This window comes from Oryx dammah, unplaced genomic scaffold (assembly GCF_014754425.2).
Source record: "Oryx dammah isolate SB20612 unplaced genomic scaffold, SCBI_Odam_1.1 HiC_scaffold_23, whole genome shotgun sequence".
In the NCBI taxonomy this organism is placed as follows: domain Eukaryota; kingdom Metazoa; phylum Chordata; class Mammalia; order Artiodactyla; family Bovidae; genus Oryx; species Oryx dammah.
In genome coordinates this window covers 32,733,218-32,760,493 of record NW_024070207.1, presented here as the reverse complement: position 1 = coordinate 32,760,493, position 27,276 = coordinate 32,733,218, and the positions used below count along the sequence as shown (strand labels likewise).

At 40.4% G+C, this 27,276-nt stretch overlaps 1 long non-coding RNA gene across 1 annotated transcript; it reads right to left on the bottom strand.

The window, feature by feature from the left end:
- Positions 1–3,293: 3,293 nt before the first annotated feature.
- Positions 3,294–3,469, bottom strand: LOC120881503. Its single transcript, XR_005725320.1, has 2 exons — positions 3,396–3,469; positions 3,294–3,352 (listed from the first exon to the last, which is right to left on the bottom strand). It is a non-coding gene; the product is annotated as an uncharacterized LOC120881503 (long non-coding RNA).
- Between the last annotated feature and the right edge of the window lie 23,807 nt (positions 3,470–27,276).

Sequence of the window (27,276 nt, the reverse complement as noted above, 5' to 3'; positions counted from 1 at the left end):
TTCAAGAAGCTTGAGAGTTAGACATTATATACATCATGTATATAGCATTAGAAATAATGTTTACAAAGTAACACAGCTCTCAATATGTCATAGATTTTCAACAAACGTAAGTTACCTTTCCACTTGTTGAAGAGGGGAATCTGACTCTGCTGAAGCAGATCTCTTAGGCATATACAACCCACATTCAGCCCAGAGTTAGTTGGGAGAACACTAGAGTAGAACCAACCTGGTACTTTTAAAAATGGTTGATAAAGTGTGTCCTGATAAGCACTTAGATTTTTAAAAATTACTTATAAACTTAGTCTTTAAAAGAAGAGCATGTTTTTTACTTAACAAGTTCACAGTTTGGTTGAAGTTTCTAGTTTGGGGGAAGGAAAAATGTTTTGGCTTGGGCCTGATGCCACAGATTCTAAATTGTGGAAGACAATGAAGCCCTCAAAATTTTTATCTTGAGAGTACTTTCAAAACTTAAATTCCCCTCAAATTGCTATTTGGGGGCTAGGGCTCAGATTAAATTTTTCACTAAAACAGTCTCTACTCACTGTTCAAAGTCTACAAAGGGTGGGAGATGGTGGACTGCTGCCGAAGTCTGAGGTGGATTGAGCCACATGGGCTTCCCTGGTGGCTCAGAGAGTAAAGCGTCCGCCTGCAATGCAGGAGACCTGGGTTCGATCCCTGGGTCAGGAAGATCCCCTGGAGAAGGAAATGGCAACCCATTCCAGTACTCTTGCCTGGAAAATCCCATGGATGGAGGAGCCTGGTGGCCTATAGTCCATGGGGTCGCAAAGAGTCACACATGACTGAGTGACTTCACTTTCTCCTCTGAGCAGTTTGAAAGCTAGGCCATTACACTCAGCCTGAGGGGTAGCTTTTCTTTGGAAATATCTGATACAGAAGAATGCCAAGTACCATTTCAGGTTCCTGGAAAATGGTGTAGTTCTAAATAGCTTCCCACTTGGGGGTTGTTCCACTCTTCACAGACCCACTTGGGGGTTGTTCCACTCTTCACAGAACTACGCAGACATACAGTAAAGGTAAAAGAGAAGGCAGGTCTGCATACTAGAATGGCATTTTCTCAACAACTGCTTGGAAAATCTGACCACCATCTGAATTCCCTCTATCCTGGGGCTAAGCAATAGGGGAACAAAATAAGATATAAATTCTCATAAAATCTGAAAGTTGAGAGAGAGGAGGTATAGAAAGCCCTGACACTGTGTGGCAACATAGGAAGTGTATTTTCAGGGTGTCTTCCATTTCCACACTAAATCTCTTCTCAAGGACTTGCCTCTTTGCTTATCTTGGCAAGTCAGTCATGGATGCACTAGTAAATAGTTGTAACTTTGAGCACATAACTTGAACCTCTCTGTGTTTCAGTTGCTTCATATGTAAGGTGAGGGGTGGGGAAATAAAATTTATCTTACAGAGTCCTTACAAGGATTCAAAGAAGGAATACAGCAACTGGAGAATATCTAGTTCAGTGCCTGACACATAAAATATGCTTACATTCCTAGGTCAAAGTCCATCTGATTGACTTTTGTCACTTGAAATGATAATCAACACTGTGTTGATGTGTTTTCCCCTTCATGTAGTACGCATGCATTTTAAGTCTTCCACTGTCTCCAGTTAGAAGATTTGCTAATTACTAATGAATATTTCAGGAAAGAGAGAGAGCAATGAAAAAGATTTTTAGTGGATGGCTGAGAAAGCAAAGGGCCTTTCCACTTTCCTTTGGCCATCAAAAGAAATACTAATCATCCCCAGGTGATGTGTCAGGATCAGAGTTCTAAGTCCTTGCAAAGACACAACTATATGTTACCACTATAAGAGAGTAAAGACTTATGACCAACAATTCTATCTAACATGGGACAAAGTGAGAAAGGGAAGTGAAAACTGGAGCCTAGGTCAATAGTATATAGGTGGGGCATGGGGGTAGAAAGAGGGACAATCATTGTAGGGAGAGGGAATCACATAAGACGTAACAACACAAGGCTATGCTATGGATGTTTCTGATTTCCAGCACATGGTATTTGGAATAGTTTGCTCTTCAATTGTTTATTTAAAAGATGAATCAGTATGAGGTAGCTCTATTTGCTTATATATGCCCCTAAGTCTTTCAAGTCTAACAAATCTTGAAAGACTGAATGAGTTGGCAAAAAAAGAATGAGTATTTGGTGATTTGAGTGTAATTCCTAGGGCCTTCCTACAACCATCTGTGAGGTGAGTCTTGGCAAAGGAGCAAATTAAATAATTTTGTCATTAAGCAACATGCATATTCATGCAGATGCTGTTGTTTACACAGTTTTTTCTGTCATGGCTAAATAAAACACAGCACCATTTACGTGCAAATCACCACATAATGATTCTACCAGACTTCTAAATGACTGGAGGGGGTATTATTGGGTACTGGCGGGGGTATTATTGGGTACTGGCTTTCCAGGTCCCTTGGAATTATGGTGAGCCATCCAATAAAGGTCAGTTGGTGTGCTCCATCAGACAAAGAAAGGATAGCAAGACTGTGAGCCCAGGGAGGCAGAGCATCTACAAATCACAAGGGCCTGGACAAAAATGAATCAAAGGCCAGGTAAGGCACAAAAAGAATCTCCTGTTGAGAAGAATTAGACACTAGTGAAGAGGACTGGTGTTACTGAGTGTCTACAATGTATCAGGTGCTATGCTAAGAGTTTTATACAAATTACCTCAAGGAATCTTCTTAGTAACCAGTATTGCAGCCTCATGTTACAGATGAAGAAACTGACTCATCAAGGCTTGCCTTGGTGATACTAGCTAATAAATTAGTTCTCTCTAAATCCAAAGTCCTACCACAGCATATTATCTCCACACAAAGAGGATAAAAATATTTGGGGAAATGGCCAGGCAAACAGTATACAGTAAGTTCACAGGTTCATAAGTAAAGGCTGGAGTAAAGTAAGGTAAGGCACAAGGGAAAAAAAATAGGAGCATCTAGGGGAAAAAGTAGCACAAACAACAAAAGAACAACCATAAATTGTCTTTATATCTTTCACCTCAGGTAAGAACCAATCTGAATGAGACTGGCCTGGAACCTTGAAAATGACAGAACAAGTAAGCCTGAGTGCTTAGCACCACTGGCTGGCCAACTGGACCCTGCATTCAAAGCTTTCTCAGAGACTCTTCCCTGATAGACCCTTCATGTGGATATTAGCACAACTGGCTTTCTTCAGCCTTTCAAACTAGTGAGTAGCTTGTGTAAATTTTATTTTTATTTTTTTTCATATATAAACTTTATTCCATTTTTATTTTTTTTCATATATAAACTTTATTCCATTTGATCATACAAAATTTTAAACTTAAAGAAAAAAATGAAAATATGCACCTTTTACAAGTCAAAAAGCAAGTCTTAAAATGAAAATATGCACCTTTTACAAGTCAAAAAGCAAGTCTTAGCATTTGAATTGGTCTGCAAAAAATCCAAATACATTAGAGGTAACAATGTACTGTTGCTCAACACAAAAATAAAGCAATCTTGAGTCCACCAAAGGCATGTGAGGTACTAATGACCAAGGCATGTGAGGTACTAATGAAATACTATTATGTACACAACCAGAGCCTCAGTCTTTCCTGATCAGTCAAGTGAGGGCTTAGGGCAACTGTCCAGTATTTCCTGCCTCTGTAGTTCTTTCAATGAAAGCAGAGATGTCATTTTGCTTCAAGTAACTGAATAATTGACTCAAACCTCCACTCACTAGAACAGACTTAGGCAACAAACCATCTATTGAAGGTTCCTACTTCAAGGATGAAGGTCCTACTTTAAGTATGTAGGAATCAGATGTAGGAATCAGACCCTTTCCAAAAAAGTCCACATGTCTCTTCAGTGTTAGCATGTGGTACAATTAATTACAGTTATAGCAAAAACCTTTTATTTGTTCAGATAATTTCCCCAAAAATATTTTATCTAACCTCCTGAAAATCCATGCCATAATATTACTAAGCATCAATGTAAACATTTTCAAAAATACATCTTTAAATCAAAGGGTTTCATTAGGAAACATCATAATAATACATATGTACTCTTTATATATACTCTTTATATAAGTATGTCTTCTTAAGAATAAAACATGAAAACAAGAACAATTAAAAAGAAACCACGATGAAGGTAGACAAAACGTACTATATGTTACTACTGTTCTTTATTAAGAAATAGAGGCCAGTTATCTTTTCAGTATAGCAGCTCTTAAAGGTAGTATACTGTTCAAATCTTTTCTGTTTTTCAATCTGTGCCATGACTTTAAAAACTGATCCTTCATCATATCAAACCACTTCTGCTTTTCATGCACAGCTCTTGCTGTATTTGTTCCATCAAAAGGTTCTACACAGATACGTATTTCTCCATTCAATACCATCAGGCCTGGGAATGGCTTTGGCTTCACGAACTGAAATCATTTGACTATTCCAGTCAAATTCTGTAGCATAATACTTAAGAAAGCCCAGTAAGAGGTCCCCAAGGTTTGAGTCGTTCTTTGAGAGGTAAGGAGGAACATTACATGGTGCTTGATGTACAAGGTGCAACTGTATAGAAGGACTGAAGGACTGACAAGGTGCAACTGTATAGAAGGACTGAAAGATTCTGGGTAAATTTTTTGGATGGTGGAAGGATGGTTTCAGGTAAGGTTTGTAAATAGTGCAAAACCATCAGTACAAGACTATAGCTGCTTAAAGTACCATGACTGGCATCATTTATATCATGGTGACTGGCCCACTTCTTAATCACCAGTACTAACGGACGAACTCGATTTTCAAGGTATGCATAAGTTCTAAGAAGGAATGTGTTTCTTATTCCAACAATATTGTTTACATTCAAGTCAAACTCCACACAACTCACTTTATCCCTGAACTTCACAATTGGCACTTTTGCTCGAATCAACTGAGGTCTCTCAATGTAACTAGAAAGTCTAGTACTCTGTCGAACGGAGCTGCAGAACTCTGTCGAACGGAGCTGCAGAGAGAAATTCAACTGTTATTTCCACAAAGCAGACTTTTTCTAGTTGGGTCTTCTTCAAATGGATTTCGTACTCGGAGCAGTGAGGTGACTTATGTCTAGTTGTTAAAGAGGAACCAGTAAATCAGAAGACTGAAGCCACGGCATATACTCACCTTAGTCCACAAACACTTCTGTACTAGGCTTGTGTAAATTTTAAACTGCAGAGAAATGCCACTGTGTGAACTCTGTGTTTGTTCCTCTGCTGGCCCACTGAACATTAATGTTTGCAGAAAAAGCTGTTTACAGCTGCTTACTCTGCTCTTCTAAGCAAAGAACACTAGAAGACTAGTATTTGTACTAGGAAGGCATCATATTGAGACCCTAAGGAGAAGAGCCTCAGAGCTTCTTTTTTCCAGAAATCTGGTGTGCTTTTGAGAGCAGTTGCTGAGGAGGCAAAGAAGGGTAGCCCAAGATAATACTAAAAGATAAAGATAAAACTTACCATGAAGTTTTGTGTGAACCTGAAGTTTTGGTATGGGTTGGTTGTGTGAACCTGAAGTTTTGGTGTGGGTTGGGAATTCTTGAATTACAGGAATTGGCCAGATAAAGTCTTTTCGGTTTACTAGCATGGCTGACCACACATGTAAGTGACCTGATTCTAGGAATTTGCTCATAGAAACATAGAATTCCATCCCCAAGATTCAATCCATGCTATTGAAAAGTATTTTTGATCCCTGTTAAAATGTAAACATCTTTGGGCAGGGTAACTTTTTATGTGTTAACTGTTATCAGCTGTACTTTTCTGGACTTTTTCATCTAGAACAGGCTCAGCAAACTTTTCCTGCATAGGAGGAAAAGAAAAAAAACAGCCCTAGATACTAAACAAGTGTGGCAGTATTCAAGTGTGGCAGTATTCTAGGTTGATTCATGTCGATATATGGCAAAAACCACCACAATAGTGTAAAATAAATTAATTCTTTAAAAAAGTGTAGCAGTATTCCAATAAAACTTGACCATTAAAAAGAAAAGAACTGGCTAGCCAAATTCGGCCAATCTCTGACCTAGACAGAAGTTCTCTGAGCAAGAAGGCTAAGATCCCTCATCAGTGGAGGCAGGAGAAATGTGAGAGATTGCTCTACAGGGCAACTAAGTGGGTTAAAGATGACATCAGCCATTATGAGTTCTTCAAATATTCAAATAATTAGAATCAGCCATTATGAGTTCTTCAAATAATTAGAATCTAAAGGAAGATTCTATCTAGACAATGTGGATTGGCATACAAAAGGATACAAGAATGTACATTTTCTGGGGGAAAAAATGGTCCTTGTCTGGGGGAAAAAATGGTCCTTGTCTTTTATCAGATTTTCAGATTTTCAGAAACACTGATGATCTTTTATCAGATTTTCAGAAACACTGATGACACCATATAGGATAGAATCCCATAGCATAAAGGGGAATCTTGTCCTGAAAAACCTACCTTCCCCAGACCCACCTACATCTACCAGTGAAGTTTAGTGACCACTATTATGTCCACTCACATATATTTTCAGCAATCATCCTAGAGAAACATATGTTTCACTACCACCTCCTTTTGGTAGCTGTTTACTTACATTAATTGCAAAAACAAAAAAAGCAAATATTCATCACTAAAAGGTTGAGTCTAGGATTCTACCTATTCTTAACCTGATCCTGGCTAATGAAAATAAAATGATGTACTTACAGTTAATGAGCCATTTAATGCTCTACCAGACACTGTGCTTATCTTTCATTCTTTTATTTAGGGCATAAATCGATTCTATACGCAGAGATACAATCATCAGAATCAGCCTTACTCAAACTGAACAGAAGTAATGGAGTGCACTGGTAGGTTGAGGCTATGATTTGGGGGCATAAAAAGGCAATCTTTGGGTTCTGGTGCACTGGTAGGTTGAGGCTATGATTTGGGGGCATAAAAAGGGGCATAAAAAGGCAATCTTTGGGTTCTGGTTTTAGATCATGCAAAGAGCTTGGAAATTGTCACTCCTGTCCTTGAAACAATAAAACCTGGACCAAAAAAAAAGTCATTAACCTTTCTTGGACCCAGGTCTAGACAGACAGTAACATTCAGAGTGACATAGTCCTTGAATTTACCTACCTGGAACAAAAGCCACCGAAATCCACAAGCTTACAGGGACATTTAAATGATCATTTTGACAAATTTCTGAAGGCTAAATGCAAATACCTTGAAAATGAGAAACTCCTGGGGGCTCCTCACATGTATGCGGGATATCACTCCAGGAAGTCACCAGGTTCTCACAGTGAGGATATGAAAACGATCTCCTCACGGCCATAGCTGATAATTACTAATAAATCATTAATATAATTTTAAATGTTTTTTTTAATCTTGCTAAAATTGACTTTTAAAGTGATATGGTAGGAAAGGAGATGAAATGAAACCACATAAAATATTCAATGAAGACCAGGAAAAGCATAAAAAGAGATTAAAATAGAAATAGAAAATATAAACCTAATAGAAAACAGTTGCAAAGATAGTAGCTATAATCTAACTACACAAATCCTTAATTTACTTTTGAATGCTTTAAATATACCAGCTAACAATATGGTACGGAGTGGAGGGAAGCTCTGTAAATACTCTTGTAGCTTTTCTTTATACCTAAAACTACTCTAAAATTAAAGTTTATTATTTAATATTAATTTAAAAATGTAAACTTCATTCCAAAATTTATCTTCCCAGCCCCACTACCATAGAATTTGAAGTGCCACCATAAAGACCCATCACTTCTAATTCTTATTTTGTAAACGCATCAGGGTATCATATTAAGCCTTATGGTTATCTTGATCAACACTTGACTGGTCTTGACTGGTGTTTTTCTCTCACCAGTTTTTTAACTAAGGAGAGGACTGAAAGAACTAGGCTTTTCACTGAGAAGGGAAGGTTACAATGGAGCTGGCATGGCCAGGAAGGCAGAGAGGAGTTGGATGCCCCAGCAGGGGTTACCAATCCTGAGGGCCCAGGACCTGTGTTTGTGAAACCTATGGAATCAACAAGGTAAGCAGGCATATTGAAGTAGTTCAAACCTGCATGTGAAGAGGAGGACCTTCTGGCTCCTGAGGAGGACCTTCTGGCTCCTGAGGAGGACCTTCTGGCTCCTGCTGACTTTTACCTCAAGGGCCTTAGCTTGGTATAACAGTGCTTCTTCTAGTGGCACTCTCTCAAAGCAGTTCACAACACCTCAAATTAAAAGCCGACCCTTGCTGGTGATTTATTACTTTAGAACTCCACAAACTCCACACAAAAGGATAAGAAATGGTTAAAGGAGTGGCTAATTATGTGGTTTTGGGGAAGACTCTTGAAAGTCACTTGGACTGCAAGGAGATCCAACCAGTCCATCCTAAAGGAGACCAGTCCTGTGTGTTCATTAGAAGGACTGATGCTGAGGCTGAAACTCTAACACTCTGGCCACCTCATGCAAAGAGCTGACTCATTTGAAAAAACCCTGATGCTAGGAAAGACTGAGGGCAGGAGGGCAGGAGGAGAAGGGGACAACAGAGGATGAGGCAGGAGGAGAACGGGACAACAGAGGATGAGATGGTTGGATGGCATCACCTACTCGAGGACATGGGTTTGGGTGAATTCTGGGAGTTGGTGATGGACAGGGAGGCCTAGCGTGCTGTGGTTCATGGGGTCGCAGTGCTGTGGTTCATGGGGTCGCAGAGTTGGACACGACTGAGCAACTGAACTGAACTGAATTATGGAGAGGAATACAAACTCAGTGGTTTTGCCTCCCAGACATGTTTCAGCTGGTGTCTGGGTTCAGCTTAGCAGAGGTGAAATCTCACGTAGCCAAACTCAACATGCCTGTGAAAATATCCAGGGGATGAATGTGAGAAAATCAAATTTTTATCAAGCAAACACTATTTGCTCCTTGGATTTGCTATCACTTCAGGAATGTTTTAAATTCATCTCTCCTAGATCTTCAATGTGCTATATGATCCACTAACATAAGCTCTCTGCCTCCTCCTCTAGTTTATCTGTCAACAAGTTATATGTAATTCTGTAAATAAATTAAAAACAGTAGGAAAACCTCTTCTTTAATGGTTTGCCACCAGGAGTCCTTCTCCACCAGGAGTCCTTCTCCTTAAACTAAGAATTCTTCTGCCTATGTCAATTATCCTTCCTTTATGCATCTGCAGGCCTTGGTTTTCTGAAGCAGAGCATGTCTGTTGTTCCATGGGTTTTTCACAGAGTAATGGTTTACAGGCTGAGCTGGACAAAGAGAAACAGCTTGCTCCAACAGTTTCCAGATCTATATCCAGATCTATATCATCATCAGAATCACAAGGAAAGCTAGTTAATATACAGAATCCTTCAAGGTAAGGCATAAGGATGAGAATGCTAAAAGCATTTTAATTCTAGCTTTAATTAAATAAAGACACGTCCCACCTCCACCCAGTGATTCCAATGATTAACCAGCTTTGAAAACACATTTACTTTGCAACCCCATGGACTGTAGCCCTCCAGGCTTCTCTGTCCATGGGATTTCCCAGGCAAGAATACTGGATTGGGTTGACATTTCTTCCTCCAAGGGATCTTCCTGACCCATGGATCAAACCCAAGTCTCCTGCATTGGCAGTCAGATTCTTTACCAATGAGACACCAGGGAAGACCCATTTTGGAAACAGGGAAGACCCATTTTGGAAACACTGGTCTAATCCAAATTCCAACCAAAGGTTAGTAGTCAGGACAACAGAGCCATATCGAGCAACTACATTTGGTTGGAATACTTCTGAGGAACACAGTACCATGTTGATAGAGAAGATCGAGGTAAAAAATGGTTTATTAAATCCTATTCATTTATGCTTATAGTCTGCAATCAATATAAGGAATGTATTACCTTTGCTTCTGTTCAAGCAAATCAACCTTCCTAGTTCTTAATTCAGTCTTACCTCAGCCACTAGAAACCATTCGAGAAACATCCCATTTCTTCACCTTAATCTACCATACTGCATGGCGTCAGTACCAGAATTTAAACACTGATTCATAATTTACCAACTATAAACAGCAACATTCACAGGGAAGCTTCCAGAATTTTCTAGACAGCAACATTCACAGGGAAGCTTCCAGAATTTTCTAGAGTGCATAGAGTGCATGACTCTCTAAATTTGGTTGGACAAATACCCAAGAGGCCAAATCACCAGGCAAAGTATTCTGGTGGTTGAGCTATAGCAATCCTTTCATTCTCAACCAAAAGAGCTCAGCAGATTCCTCTACCCTATACAATTGTCTCCAAATGTACCTTCCAAGTATAGACCTTAGAACATTTTCTGAGATATACTATAATAGTAACACTGAACTTGGAAATCAGGAGATATCCAGTAAGTTGATCTTAGATAAATCATTTTTTCTCTCTGAACCTTAGTTTTCATATCTATAAAATAATGGAACTAAACTGAACAAGCTTTTGGAATTATAACTCTAATTTTTCATTGAACTCAGTAGGACCATTTGTAGTATGAGTTCTGGACTTCTCAGGGCTCTAATTATATGTGAGGAATCTGAGAATTTGCTTAGTATTAAATTCAGCCCCAAAGGACTACAGCTTTCATCCCAGCCAGTGCTGGGCCAGTGAGCTAGGCCAGTGAGCTACCCAATCACAAGTCAAGGGAACCAGAGAAAACAGTCTGTTACAATGCAGCTCTTAGTCTCAGAGGACCTGTCAGGAAACCCTTGACTTTCAGGATAACTGAGTTCCATGAATGCCAAAGAAAATGGTATAAAGGTTGTTATCCCAATTCTAAATCCCCAAAGTAAGATAAAATCCTGAGTCTTTCCTTGTCCTGAGTCTTTCCATCTGGACAAGGAGATGGACAAGGTTTGTTCAACCTTAGCACCTGGCAGAGCCACATACCTTTTGTATAGCCCCTTACAGGGTGGTGCTACTGGCAAAGAGCCCGCCTGCCAATTCAGCAGTCATAAAGAAACACAGGTTCAATCCTTGGGTCAGGAAGATCCCCTGGAATAGGAAATACCAACCTACTAAAGTATTCTTGCCTAGAAAATCCCACGGACAGAGGAGGCTGGCAGGCTACAGTCCATGAGGTTGCAAAGAGTCGGACATGACTAAAGCAACTTAGCATTAAACTCCAAAGACCAAATTAACATGGTCAGTGGTTAGTAGGCATATCCTAGCTGTCTGGAAAGACATCTTTTTCTCTCCTTCATATTTGGGTCCTTATTCTACTTGGTCTCAATTGTATGATTGCTTTGCTATCTGGATCTTTGCTGCCAGTTTCCCATCTGCCTTCTGACTGGGATCATCATTTCTGTTGAAAAAAATCCTCTTTCTGGCCAAACCACAAGCACGAATTTGTTTGGTTTCGGGTTGTAATTTTTCCTTTTTTTTTTTTTCCTTTCTTTCTTCCTTTTTTCTCTGGTGTGGGTTGGCAGGAGGAAGCGAAGGTATTATTTTGGTCCCCAAAGCATAGCTCAAGTTTCACACTATAAAAGCTAACCAGTCTCATAAAACATCATGACAACATATTCGCCTCTGCTACTGAAAGCCCATAAATAACAGGGAAGCCCATTTCCCCCCAAAGCATACAAGTATCCTTTTATAATAGTGTTTTTAGAGGTTAGGACCCACACCCAAATATATCACACCTCTGAATGACATGGTTAGGTTGGAGAGCCATGCTTTGATGGGTGGTGACAGAAACTACCTTCATAGCACACTGTCCTTTATTTGAAAAAAGGAATTTCCCATCACCAAATGAGGCTACATTTCCAGGAAGCCAGGAAGCCATAAAGTTGCTGACTACCTGCAATGTCAGCACAAACTCACCATATCTGTATTACCAAAATGGATGGACTATTTTTCTCTCACTTCTGTTTGAGTCACCATTGCCATAGTTACAAACACCAAACCCTCTGGTACTTAAGGTTCTATTGGTTGTAATGTACATGTAAAAATCTAATGGAATCGGGGTTGGGGGGGGGGTGTGGAGAGAGAGAGAAGGGTCAGGTACAGACCTTCTCATACACTAGATCCCTTATGCATTCTAAGGACCCAGAGTACCCAGAGTACAGGTCATAATCTGAAATAGGAAATGGATACCTTGTGGAAGATGCCTCAGTTCTCAGACTAAGATGTGAATTAACCAACATAACCACTTATCCAACTCCTTGTACACAGAGCCCTCCAATCTTCTCTCCTGGGATCATTTAGTCCCATGCTTCGGCTGCAATGCTTTTCCAACCTCTGGAGTCAATCAGTACTCTAGTCAGAGAGAATGTAAGAAACTCAATCGGTATGCAGTCGGTATGCCTGGCTGCAGATCTTCCTCCAACATAAAACTTTTCGTTTATTCTTTACAATCATCAAGTTCTGTCTTATTTTTTGCTCCAATAACTGGCCCCCTTTTTACCCTTTTTATATATGAATGTGTGCTTAATGTATTGGAGTTGGCCAAAACTAGCCTCTGGGAATTGGTGAAGCTCCAGGAGTTGGTGATGGACAGGGAAGCCTGGGGTGCTGCAGTCCATGGGGTCACAAAGAGTCATCTTACCCTATGACTGAGTGACCATGGGGTCACAAAGAGTCATCTTACCCTATGACTGAGTGACTGAACTGAAAGCCAACCTGGAATAATCTGAATGAACTTTTTGGCCCACCTAATATTTGAGGAACAGCAAGCTGGTTGTTGTGGCCAAAATGGTGTGAACTAAGGGAGAGCAGCAAAAGGATGAAATAAGGACTAGAGGCCCAATTCCAGTCCGGACTTTGGATTTTGCTAAAATGAGATGGGAAGTCACAACTTTTGAGCTGAGAAGTGATAGGAGGAGACATATTTTAACACCACCATTCTGGATTTAACACCACCATTCTGGATATAATACGGAAAGTAGATTGAGCAGGGCATGAGGGAGCCAGGAGGCCAGTAAGATGATTATTGGTCTAGTCCAGGTGAGAGGGAACAGTGGCTCAGACCAAGGAGAAAGCTTCAGGAAGGTTGTCAGAGGTCATCATCTCTGCTGGTTAGCACACCAGAATCCCTGAGCCTGCCTTTGCCGGCGTTACTGCTGCATAGTGAAGACCCCATCCTCCATTGCTGCTCTCTCCCAGCCCAGCCAATTAGCTGGATCATTAGCTGAGGCTGGATTAGCTGAGGCCATGTGACTCAGGCCATTTCTAGACACTTCAGGATTGGCACCTGTTCTGTGCCTGGAGACTGATAGTGTCTGTATATGCTTTTTCAGCCAGGAATTTACAAGTGAACTTGCCCTCATAACCAAAGACACTACCCCATGAGACATTAGATTGGCCCACAGAAACTCAAGACTCTACCCTCACTCCCAGCAGCACAGCTGAGTGTCCTTGCCTTCAACAGCAGCACAGCTGAGTGTCCTTGCCTTCAACAGCTTTGACTAAAGAAGCTATACTGCTGTAATACTGTTTTGAGTGCTGGTTATGCCACAAAACATTGTGCAGATTTCTCTACATGGATTATTTCATTGAAACCTTTCAACAAACCTATGAGACAGCTTCTCTCATTCCTTTCAACAAACCTATGAGACAGCTTCTCTCATTACTCACTTGTGATTCTTAGTTTTTATATTTGGGGGGGGTTAATTTTATTTTTTTTAATTTTTATTTTTACTTTATTTTACTTTACAATACTGTATCGCTTTTGCCATACACTGACATGAATCCGCCATGAGTGTACATGAGTTCCCAAACATGAACCCCTCCCACCTCATATCATCTCTCTGGATCATCCTCATGCTTAGTATTTATGTGTTAACCTGACTAGGTTACAGTACCCAGTTACAGTACCCAGTTAGTCAATCAAGTACCCAGTTAGTCAATCAGATGCTAATCTAGGTGTTACTGTAAAGGTGTTTTCTAGATGTGGTTAACATAAACAGTTTAAGGATTTAAGGAGGTCTGTGCCTTATCCAACCAGTTGGAAGGCCTTAAAAGCAAAACTGAGCTTTTCCAGAGAAGAAAAAATTCTGCCCTTTAAAGCAAAACTGAGCTTTTCCAGAGAAGAAAAAATTCTGCCCCAAAAACTGCAGCATCAACTCCTGCCTGAGTTTCTAGCCTGCCAGCCTGTTCTACAGATTTCCGGCGTGCCAGCCCCCACAATCAAGTAGAACCGATTCCTTGAAATATATATATCCTACCGGTTCTGTTTCTCTGGAGAACACTGACTGATAGACCATTTTGACAGATGAATAATGAGATTTAAGTAGTTAAGTTGTTCAAGGTCACAACAGCTACTAAGTGCAAAGGAGCAGATGCAAGGAAACTGACTCCAAACCACATATCCCATCTCCTGCTTCCTCTAAAATGTCTTAAATCCTTTTTTTTTTTATTGAGGCTAAGAAATCTCACAAGGGTCTGTGTACTTATTATAATATTAATAGCTTATTATTAGATGCTTGTTATACTTGTTATACTTATTATTGCTATCATTTACCAAGTCATTGCTTAATGTCAAGCATTGTGATAAGCATTTTCTATGCATTATCTTATGAGATCCTGATAACTATACAAGGTAGTTAATATTATCGTAATTTTATAGATGGTAAATGTGAAGATCAGAGATTTTATAAACTTGAGATTTTATAAACTTGTCCAAAGTCACACAGCTAGTAAAAGGCAGAGTTGCAATTCAGTATCATGGCTCTGGCCTGACTTTTGAACTAGTGTGAGTAGAACCAGTAAGATTGCCCAGTCCTAGATTCTTAGGAGCCATCGTTAACCCACTGAATCAGTCTGCTGGCTTAGGGGTCCTTGGCTCATGACCCACTTCAAGAATCAATTAAACTTCTAGAACAGTCTCTAAAGGTACGGGATCTATCATTTATACACTGCATTACTAGATTACATCCCTAGGTAGGCACAATTTATGAGGTCAATAGATCTTATAAAAGAGGCATTAAGGAATAGATGTCAGAATACTTAGGTTCAGGTCTCTGACCTTGAGTATGGTGGTTTAGTCGCTAAGTTGTGTCTGACTCTTGTAACCCCATGGACTGTGGCCTGCCAGGCTCCTTTGTCCATGGAATTCTCCAGGCAAGAATACTGGAGTGGGTTGCCATTTCCTTCTCCAGGGGATCTTCCTGACCCAGGAATCGAACCCAGGAATCGAACCCAGGTATCCTGCATTGCAGGCAGACCTCTTTACCAACTGAGCTATGAGGGAAGTGAGCTTGAGTATATCAGCTAACTTTTCTGAACCTTAGTTCATTCATTTGTAAAATGAAAATAATTGTTATGGAGTTGTTTTGAGAATTAGAAAGGTAACATGAGGAAAACATTAGGCTGGAATAATAGGCTCACCAAATGTGAGCTATATACAATTGTAGAACCATCAGACCTGGCTGTTGGGACCTGAAGATGAGCTGAGCACCTAAGCAGGCCCCTGGGATTTCTGACTGGGCTCCAAACTGGAACAAACACAGCCAGGTCTGTATAATTCACTGAGTAGACCTTATGCTCAGTAAGCAGTATCTTAAAACCAAATAGGCTCAAATCAGAGTTAGAGAAAAGAAAAATGTGTTCTGACCAACATTCCTATACCTTTAGCATTGTGTAGGTATTAGCATTGTGTAGGAAGAGATACCATTTCACCATTAGTTCAATTAGCTCTCATTTTGTGAGCTCCTACTTTGTGTCAGAGCCTGTGCTAGGCATTGGGGTATAGGAAGAATAAGGTATCATCTTGTTCTCAATCAGTTCCAAGTCTAATGGGTTCATGGGAGTGGAAGAGTGAAAACAGACAAGAGTATTTTACGTAGCCAATGCAGCCAATGCTTATGTGACACTTTATGCCAGGTACTCTTTTAAAGTCTTATATCAACATAGTGAGGTAGCTGTAATTATTATTCCTATTTAACAGATGAGGCAACTGAGACATAGCAACATACAGTACTCATCCAAGATTACATTGCTAATGAATGACAGAGCCAGGCTTGGAATAGACCTCAGTATACTACTGTACTCAAAACTTCCTTGTTACTTATCAGGATACCTCCTGGAGATGACTGGAAGAGCCTTGCAAGGCTCCAGAAACTCTAGAGGACTGGTGAATGTTAATATCCTCTAAAAAGTGGCAAATTCCCTAATAACAAAACAGAGAATAACCAGAACATCAAACAATGAATTTTACTGTACCTACACATAGAACAGCAAAAATATGAGAGGTTCTCTTTATTAGTTATATTTTACTATATAATTTCCCCCAAACTCAGGAGCTTAAAATAAACACTTAATTGTCTCTCAGTTTCTGTAGGTCAGGAGTTTGTGCCTAGCTTAGCTAGATGCCTCTGGTTTGAGGTATTTTATGAGGTCACAAACTGTCAGCCAGGGTTGCAACCTCATCTGAAGGCTCAAAGGAGGGGAGGATTTACTTCAGAGCTCACTCATATGGTTGCTTCCAGGACTCAGTTCCTCACAATCTCAAGGGCTCAAGTCACAGGGCTCAAGGGTTCAGGTCAGAGAGCTTAAGTCTTCACTGGATGTCTACCTCAGTTCCATCCTGGGCCTCTCCTATAGGGAAACTCACAACATTGCAGTGGTCTTCCTTCAGGGTAAGTAAACAAAGAAAAAAGAGAGGAAGCTCCCAAGACAGAATTAATTACCATTTTTTTATAACCCAGTCTAGGAAGTGGCATCCCTTTACCTCTGGCATGTCCTGTTTGTTAGAAGGCAGTAAATAATTTCAGCTTATACTAAGAGGGAGAAGATTACACAGAAGTGAGTATCAAGAGTTGGGGAATGGGGAGGGGGCATCTTAGAAGCTATCTAGCACAGTCTTTAATATCATCCAAAGGCAGGAAACTTGGCATCAGCTCTCCCAACAGATCATTCATCTGGCGTGTTGTCTTCAAGTACTAGAGTATCCTGCACCATTTCAGAAGAAATCCTTGTCCTGTAATCATACAGCCTATATTAAGATTTTACTTGCACTTCTACGGTTTTCATTAGTTTCATTTGTACCCTTACTTCTAGTCTTTGCCAGATAGGGTTTTTTTGACTGTTCCTTCCTTGACTTGTCACCATGTCTGTTTCATTCTTCAAAAGACACCTCTTGACTCAGCTCCAGGGAAACTTCCCTAATGAATCTTGCCTGGCATGAATCTTGCCTGGCATAAGGGGATTTTCTTGCCTGAGACCGAAGTCAGTTCCTTTAAGATATGAATATAGGCAAATAGCAGCAGGTTATGTGTGGAATTTTGACTAGACAAGGTTGATGACACTTTTTCCCTGCCTATCATAGAAGCAGGTATACCCACAAGCTTTTACACATTTATCATATGTAATTAACACTTATGGGAGGCACAAAGATGAAGAAGCTATACAGTCAACAAAAACAAAACCAGGAGCTGACTGTGGCTCAAATCATGAAGAAAGTAGGGAAAACCACTCAAACCTTATGATTATACAGTGGAAGTGAGAAATAGATTTAAGGGACTAGATCTGATAGAGTGCCTGATGAACTATGGACAGAGGTTCATGACATTGTACAGGAGACAGGGATCAAGACCATCCCCATGGAAAAGAAATGCAAAAAAGCAAAACAGCTATCTAGGGAGGCCTTACAAATAGCTGTGAAAAGAAGAGAAGTGAAAAGCAAAGGAGATAAGGAAAGATACAAGCATCTGAATGCAGAGTTCCAAAGAATAGCAAGGAGAGATAAGAAAGCCTTCCTCAATGATCAGTGCAAGGAAATAGAGGAAAACAACAGAATGGGAAAGACCAAGGGAACATTTCATGCAAAGATGGGCTCAATAAAGGACAGAAATGGTATGGACCTAATAGAAGCAGAAGATATTAAGAAGAGGCGGCAAGAAGAGGCGGCAAGAATATACAGAAGAACTGTACAGAAATCACTCACCTAGAGCCAGACATCCTGGAATGTGAAGTCAAGTGGGCCTTAGAAAGCATCACTATGAACAAAGCTAGTGGAGGTGATGGAATTCCAACTGAGCTATTCCAAATCCTGAAAGATGATGCTGTGAAAGTGCTGCACTCAATGTGCCAGCAAATTTGGAAAACTCAGCAGTGGCCACAGGACTGGAAAAGGTCAGTTTTCATTCCAATCCCAATGAAAGGCAATGCCAAAGAATGCTCAAACTACCACACAATTGCACTCATCCCACACACTAATTAAAGTCATCCCACACACTAGTTAAAGTAATGCTCAAAATTCTCCAAGCCAGGCTTCAGCAATACATGAACCATGAAATTCCAGTAATGCTCAAAATTCTCCAAGCCAGGCTTCAGCAATACGTGAACCATGAAATTCCAGATGTTCAAGCTGGTTTTAGAAAAGGCAGAGGAACCAGAGATCAAATTGCCAACATCTGCTGGATCATCGAAAAAGCAAGAGAGTTCCAGAAAAACATCTACATCTCTTTCTGCTTTATTGACTATGCCAAAACCCTGACTGTGTGGATCACAATAAACTGTGGAACCAAAACCTTTGACTGTGTGGATCACAATAAACTGTGGAAAATTCTGAGAGAGAGGGGAATACCAGACCACCTAAGCTGCCTCTTGAGAAATCTGTATGCCTCTTGAGAAATCTGTATGCAGGTCAGTATGCAGGTCAGGAAGCAACAGTTACAACTGGAAATGGAACAACAGACTGGTTCCAAAGAAGAAAAGGAGTACGTCAAGGCTGTATATTGTCACCCTGCTTATTAACCTATATGCAGAGTACATCATGAGAAATGCTGGTCTGGAAGAAGCACAAGCTGGAATCAAGATTTCTGGGAGAAATATCAATAACCTCAGATATGCAGATGACACCACCCTTATGGGAGAAATATCAATAACCTCAGATATGCAGATGACACCACCCTTATGGCAGAAAGTGAAGAGGAACTAAAAAGACTCTTGATGAAAGTGAAAAAGGAGAGTGAAAAAGCTGGTTTAAAGCTCAACATTCAGAAAACGAAGATCATGGCATCTAGTCCCATCACTTCATGGGAAATAGATGGGGAAACAGTGGAAACAGTGTCAGACTTCATTTTGGGGGGCTCCAAAATCACTGCAGATGGTGACTGCAGCCATGAAATTAAGACGCTTACTCCTTGGAAGAAAAGTTATGACCAACCTAGATAGCATATTCAAAAGCAGAGACTACTTTGCCAACAAAGGTCCATCTAATCAAGGCTATGGTTTTTCCCGTGGTCGTTGTTGGTCCATCTAATCAAGGCTATGGTTTTTCCCGTGGTCGTTGTTGGTCCATCTAATCAAGGCTATGGTTTTTCCCGTGGTCGTGTATGGATGTGAGAGTTGGACTGTGAAGAAAGCTGAGCACTGAAGAATTGATGCTTTTGAACTGTGGTGTTGGAGAAGACTTTTGAGACTCCCTTGGACTGCAGGGAGATCCAAACCAGTCCATTCTGAAGGAGATCCATTCTGAAGGAGATCAACCCTGGGATTTCTTTGGAATGAATGATGCTAATGCTGAAGCTCCAGTACTTTGGCCACCTCATAAGAGTTGACTCATTGGAAAAGACTGATTCTGGGAGGGATTGGGGGCAGGAGGAGAAGAGGACGACTGAGGATGAGATGGCTGGATGGCATCACGGACTCGATGGACATGAGTCTGAGTGAACTCCCGGAGATGGTGATGGACAGGGAGGCCTGGTGTGCTGCAATTCATGGGGCCGCAAAGAGTCGGACACGACTGAGTGACTGAACTGAACTGAGCCTTTAGGCACATACTTCTTGTTGAAACCTCCTCACCCAAGCCTGTTCTAATCTAGGTTTTATATCAAACTTTAAAATATTGCTTTCAAGTCGCTATGTGGTGTGCTTAGTTGCCCAGTCATGACCAACTCTTTGTGACCCCATGTGTAGCCCATCAGGCTCCTCTGTCCATGGGGATTTTTCAGGCAAGAACACTAGAGTGGGTTGCCATGCCCTCCTTCAGGGGATCTTCCTGACCCAGGGATTGCACTCACATCTCCCGCATTGCAGGCAGGTTCTTTGCCATCTGAGCCACCAGGGAAGCTGTCAAGTCCCTATATCTACCATCAAATTTACCTGTTTCCTGTCCAGTGCCCTCAGCACACTCTATCTGATAAAACAATACATACTGAATTATTGATTATTGGGAATACCTTGATGAATTACCCTATATAGAAGGATTCCTACTTTAGTTACTGAAGACAACAATAATGCCAGAGCACAAAGTAAATAATTATAGTACAATTTCTGGCACTCTCGCAGAACAGTAAAGTTATTATTTTGGATATAATGAAATATACAAAAGGCAAGGGAACCAGAGATCAAATTGCCAACAGCCACTGGATCATGGAAAAAGCAAGAGAGTTACAGAAAAAAAACATCTACTTCTGCTTCATTGACTACAAGAAAGCCTTTGACAGTGTGGATCACAACAAACTGTGGAATATTCTTAAGGAGATGAGAATACCAGACCACCTTACCTGTCTCCTGAGAAATCTGTATGCAAGTCAAGAAGCAGCAGTTAGAACCAGACATGGAACAACAGATTGGTTCTAAATTGGGAAAGGAGTATATCAAGGCTGTATATTGTCACCATGCTTATTTAACTTATACGCAGGGTACATCATGCAAAATGCCAGACTGGATGAACAAGCTGGAATTAAGAGTGTCAAGAGAAACATTAATAACCTCAGATATGTAGATGACACCACCCTTATGGCAGAAAGTGAAGAAGAATGAAAGAGCTTCTTGATGAAGGTGAAGAGGAAAGTGCAAAATGTGGCTTAAAACTCAACATTCAAAAAACTAAGATCATGGCATCTGGTCCCATCACTTCATGGCAAATACATGGGGGAAAAGTGGAAGCTAAGAGAATTTATTTTCTTGGTCTCCAGAATCACTGCAGATGGTGAGTGTAGCCATGAAATTAAAAGACACTCCTTGGAAGAAAAGCTACAACAAACCTAGACAGCGTATTATAAAGCAGAGACATCACTTTGCCAACAAACGTCCATATAGTCAAAGCTATGGCTTTCCCAGTAGTCATGTATGGATGTGAGAACTGGACCACAAAGAAGGCTGCGTGCCAGAGAATTGATGCTTTCAAAGTCCCTTGAACAGCCAAGAGATTAAACCAGTCAATTCTAAAGAAAATCAACCCTGAATATTCATTAGAAGGACTGACACTGAAGCTCCAATACTTTGGCCACCTCATGTGAAGAGCTGACTCACTGGAAAAGACCCTGTTGCTACAAAAGGTGGAGGGCAGGAGGAGAAGGTGACAGAGAGAGATGGTTGGATGGCATCACTGACTCAATGGACATGAGTTTGAGCAAACTCCAGAAGATAGTGGAGGACAGGGAATTTTGGCATGTTGCAGTTCATGGGCTTGCAAAGAGTCAGACACAAGTGAACAACAATAATGAAATAATAGTATCCTTCAAGTTATATTATCGGTGCCTTCCTGCTCTACTTTATGGAAAGGGCAAGTCCTTCTAGAATGTTTATAAGCTAGAAAGAAATTCCTTAAAAAGACATCTATCTCAATGTGATGAAGCTGTTTTTAACCTCCATACCTCTAAATATTTGGACATATTCTTAGGAAATCAGGAGTTTCTCTGAAAGTCTTAATTTGTTTGAAAAATAAATGGACAATAGTATACTGCATGGAAATGTGTACAACTTTACCAATTTTCCAGGCCAACATCTTCTGACTGCTTCCCCTTTTAAACCTCTGAAAGTATAATTACCAGCTATCTAGTTCCTATTGAACATAAGATTATCCAAAAGAAACATCTCCATTGTAGAGAAAAATCAAGCACCACTTTGATTTATTTTTTTAAGCACCACTTTTATATAGCATTGTTTCCAAGGTACAGTGTATTCCAAGTTATGAAAATTTCTTGATAAATGAACTTGTGGAAGTCAACTCATTTGCAAGTTAGGAGCTGCTTATGTTATATATGTGGCATTTTCCTCAGTTTTTAAACACTATGCTAGAGAAGATCCTGTGGTTCTTGGCTAATCAGAAGAAATCAAAATGTTTTCTATGGTGATATTTTCTTCATCTCACCAACACACAGTGAGAGGCAGAGACCACCAGCTCCCAGACTGGATATAAGGATACTTGGGCCATTACAAAAATACTTTGGTAAGTTAAGGCATATTGAACTGTCTCAATTTCTCTTGCCTCCCACACGTACATGTATACAGTTTCCAAGAGAATCCATAAATAAAATCTACCTGAAAACTTTAAACAAATGGCATTAATATCATTGGAAGAAACAAACCAAAGTCCTGATCAAAAAAGTGTAGTCAGAGATCACTCATAGGAGGGGTCTTAATGGAAAATTGATCCCCATTTCCTTTCCTTTATGTCTGGAAGACAGAGACTGATCTCCTTAATAGGACTTACATGGCCCTTCGCAGTCAGGCCCCAGTGTAGCTTTCTGGGATTTTCTCTGTGTCTTGCTACACATAAACTTTCCATACCAGCCAAGTGTCCCCTTCATAGTCCCTGAACATCAGTTCCTATGTACTTTTCTTGCATCATCTCCCCTGCCTGCCTGTCTGAAACAACTTGTCTTTAATGACAGGAGGAAGTCAGGTATATTGAAAGGAAAGTGACTTCTGGAATGTGACAGGTCAAAGGTTCAAATCCTGGCTGTGCTCTTTAACAGCCATGTGCCTTTAGGCAAAGTATCTTCATTTCTCTAAATCTCTGCTCCCTAACCTGAAAAGTGAGGATGATGAGATAATGCATGAAAGGCACCTAGCCCATAGTAGGGCTCCAATAAATAGGATATGTCATCATCATGATTATCCTTTTTCATTTTTTAAGTCAAAGTTCAACCACCAGCCAAGCTCACAGGGTTATCTCCTTTCTGAGCTCTAAGATCTTACTGCATCTGTATCACCTATCTAGTATTTTAATAGTTTTATCGTGGGTGCAGATATCTTATCTATTCAAGTACACTGAAAGCTCTTTTAGGGCTGGTATTGTGTCACCCTTCTCTCTTCTCCCAGATAATCCTTTATACAGAGGAAAAGTGCCACCAAAAACAGACTTCCCTGTAGCTCATATGGTAAAGAATCTGCCTGCAATATAGGAGACCCAGGTTCAATACCTGGGTCAAGAAGATCCCCTGGAGAAGGGAATGGCAACCAACTCCAATATTCTTGCCTGGAGAATCCCATGGACACCGGAGCCTGGTAGGCTACAGTCCATGGGGTTGCAAAGAGTCAGACACAACTGAGCAGCTAACACTAGTACTGCTACTGCTAAGTTGCTTCAGTCATGTCCGAATCTGTGCGACCGCATAGACAGCAGCCCACCAGGCTCCCCCGTCCCTGGGATTCTCCAGGCAAGAACACTGAAGTGGGTTGCCATTTCCTTCTCCAATGCAGGAAAGTGAAAAGTGAAAGTGAAGTCGCTCAGTCGTGTCCGACTCGAGACCCCATGGACTGCAGCCTACCAGGCTCCTTCATCCATGGGATTTTCCAGGCAAGACTACTGGAGTGGGGTGCCATCACCTTCTCCATACCCCAAATATTTGTTGCTTGTCTTATAGATGCAGAGTCAGTAAGCATAATTGGAAGAATGATGGCCTAGGGTTTGAAAGATAATAAAAACAACACCACTTGTAGGTAACATTTCTCTGAACACTTATAGTTACTAAAAATAATATACAGCAAGTATTTTCTATATGGTAAACAATCTTCCAGGCACTTGACAAATGTTTTTTCAGTCTTACAACAACACTGTGATACAGGTATTATTAGCTCCATTTTACAGATGAGGAAACTGAGTCTCCCAGAAGTTAAGGAACTTTGGAGGAATTACATAGCTTATAAATGGAAGGTGCACAATCTAGATTATTTGACTCTGGATTCTAAGTTCTAAACCAATAGGCATATTGCCTTACTAAAGGGCAGATGCTATTCTAAGCACTTTACAAGTTATCAAAGGTAACCAGATGGTACGTTGTTAATGTGAAAAAATATACCTAATAGGAAGATTTTCAGCATTCATGGTTGAAAACATGGAGTTCTAGTACCCCAGACCATTCCCACACTCATCCACTGCTGTAACTCTTGATCATTCTTGGATTGAGGAGACAGTCTATGTGAGAAAAGAGGGGAGGGTGATCAAGGAGCAGCAGACAGATGGGCAGATGGCTGGAGGAGTGGATGGCCATGTGGGAGAGTACCAGAGCTGGTGCCTGCTGTGTCCCAGGGAGGCTCAATGTCCATCAAGGAAAGAAAACGATTGGGAAACGCTTCACAGTACAACACATCACATGGAATAAGAGTCTATTCATCCAGTTGGAGCAAGAAAAAAGTAACAGTGCCCACTTCCTGTGTGGGTGTTCTTGGCCTTTTCCAGCAAGGTGTGCGTTTAAAAAAGGATTAGTACAATAGGGCACGAACAGTCCTATTGAAAACAGCCGCCTGCATAAACTTGGCAGATTCATACTGTGGAACAGTTCCGTCTGACATTTAAAATGTGGCAAAACTACTTAAATTCAATTTAAAAATAAGTTTTCTATAGCCCCTTATTTTCTTCTTATAAACATGAGTTCAATGAACATGGCATCATGAGCTTTACAGGATGCCCCTCAGAATGAATGCTTGTCAGAGACAAGAATACACAGCACTAAGGAATGACAAGCTGACTAGGCAGCAATGATTCCCAGGCTCATGCCTGAGAAGACTCTCTGGAGAAAGAACTCTGGTGGGTGGAATTTGGACTGTGGTTTGGACTGGGATGCAGCTCCAAACCACTGCAGCCAAGTTTACAAAAGGAACATGAACAAATGTCTTAAGCTACGAACGGTAAAGAGGAAAGGGAACAGAGGAAGACTTTTTCTGTAATGTCATGGAGGGACCAATGACTTGGACCTGCATCCTGATTTCCTTGCAGTAGTTGAATTTGGTTAGAAAAAGGGGACTCAAACTCTGGTGGAATAGGTCATATAGCAGAGCTACTAGATTGTTTTTGTTCCACAGTGTAAAGATGAAGTGCTTCTTGAGGAACTCAATAGAAATAGATTCAGTAAATCTGAAGAGAAGCCTAGAAATTTGCAATGCGACGAAAGCCTTATTCTGATACAGATATTGTGAGTACCCCACTATGAGAAAAACTTTCTTATGATGGTGACTTTCCCTCATCTTGTTCTCCCCCTTGGCTGACTTCCTTTGCTCTTTCTGAAATACTGTGTTCATAGGCTGATAAAATCTAGAGTTGGAATAAACCTTAAAGATCACGGAAATGCCTTTCACACTACATGTAGGCATCCCCACCACAGCTTGTCTCACAGGTAGGTCTCCAGCCTCTGCACCTGATCACATTGTTGAATGGCTCTCACTTTAAAAAACAAAAAAGCTCACCTTGTACTCTCATAATGTGAAAGCCCATAAAGTGAAAGTCGCTCAGTCATGTCCAACCCTTTGCAACCCCATGGACTATACAGTTCATGGAATTCTCCAGGCCAGAATACTGGAGTGAGTAGCCTTTCCCTTCTCCAGGGAATCTTCCCAACCCAGGGATGGAACCCAGGTCTCCCACACTGCAGGCAGATTCTTTACCTGCTGAGCCACAGGGAAAGCCAAAAGTCTCCACAAAAGTCCAAATTTCATTCAACATGAGAATCATCCAGGGATAGTGAAAAGATCACTAGATCTTAAGTTAGAATTTTAGCTCCTGACCTCTACTTTCTAGTTGGGTGATATTAAGCAAATCTTACTTTATCTATCTGCAGCTCAGTTGCCTTTTCTGTAGAAAGTGCTAATGTGAAATTCGGTGCAGTGTTAATAGTTAAGACTATGCACTGGAGCCCAGACTGAGGGGAATTAAAACTTGGCTCAACTAGTTGCTAGATGTGTGATGTTGGACATGTTACCCCTCTATGTCATTTGCAAGGTATACCTGGTAATAAGAAAACAAACTTATGTAGCGAAATGTAAATAAGTTTATATGTGCAAAGAGGTTCACATACAGTAAGCACAGTGTAACTGTTAGCTATTACTACTTTCTATTAAATTGGGATAAAATTCTTGCAATAACTATCTCATTGGACTGGTATAAAATTAAAAATCATGTGAAATAATATATGATAAAGAGCTTAATAAACCATAAATGCCATATAAATGTTACCAGATTTAGTTGGAATCTGTTCTGAAAGTAACTTCAGACTACAACAGGGTAACTCTAATATCTATTCAATATAACTATCTGAAGATGCGTCATCTTGAACTCCCAGGCATTGTAGCTTCAGTGTTTTCAACAGTTCCTTATATCACATAGCTTTATGGCCTCTTTATCACCTTGGTCAAATTTTATGGATCCACTAAATTTCATTATTTTTTTTTATTCATCAAGTATTTTGTCAACACCTACTATATTCTAAGTACTATGCTGGAGTTATACCACTGACTGAAACATAGTTCCTACCCTCAAAAAATATTGTCCAGTGGTCAAAATGCTTCTTAAAGTAAAACATCAAAATGAAATGTTACCAAGGGACTCACTGGGCCAACAAACCACTCCTATTGTGTGTAGTACATATTTATCAATGTAGACTAAGGCTCTATTAGCCTGGCTGATCAGTGTTGATTCATATTGAGCATATAGTCAAATAACCCTCTAGGATTTACACGTCCTGTTGGACCACATCTTCAGCACTCTACATATATATGGTTGATTGTAAACCCAAGAGTTAAGACTTGAAATTTGTACATATTAAATGAGCTATTATTTTCACCCCATCCCTTTATTTAAAACTATAAAAATGTTAATAGTTACATAGTTAATAGGCATGCCATCTATACAGTCAGTCATTTCATTGATAAAAATGAACAGAATACCATTAGAAATTTCCCTTCAGATTGACATAAGTTCACTAGCATGCTTGCATTAGAGTAATTCAACCATGTATTGAAACTGCTAATACTATTTCCATACAACTCACATTCCAGGCACCCAAATAATAATAGCTAATACTTATTAATCAATTACTAGATACTGCTCTAATGTCCTTAGACACTGTTCCAAAAGTTTTACATGTATAAACACGCCCTACCCTCTCAACAATGCTATTGAATAAGTACAGGGGCACTCCGCAGAAAGAGAGAGGCAGTGGAACTTCCCTCAGCAAAGCCGACGGGTCCCGAGGAGAGGTGAGCCTGCTGTCCACCAACCCAGCCCCTTGGCGAGTGAGAGACAATCAGACGCAACAGGGTTTCCATCTGAGCAGTTCTACTTTATTGCTGCAAACTCCTGGTTTATATAGGCAAGCAAGGGGGTTTTGAGAGGGACTTTCTATAGTTGCA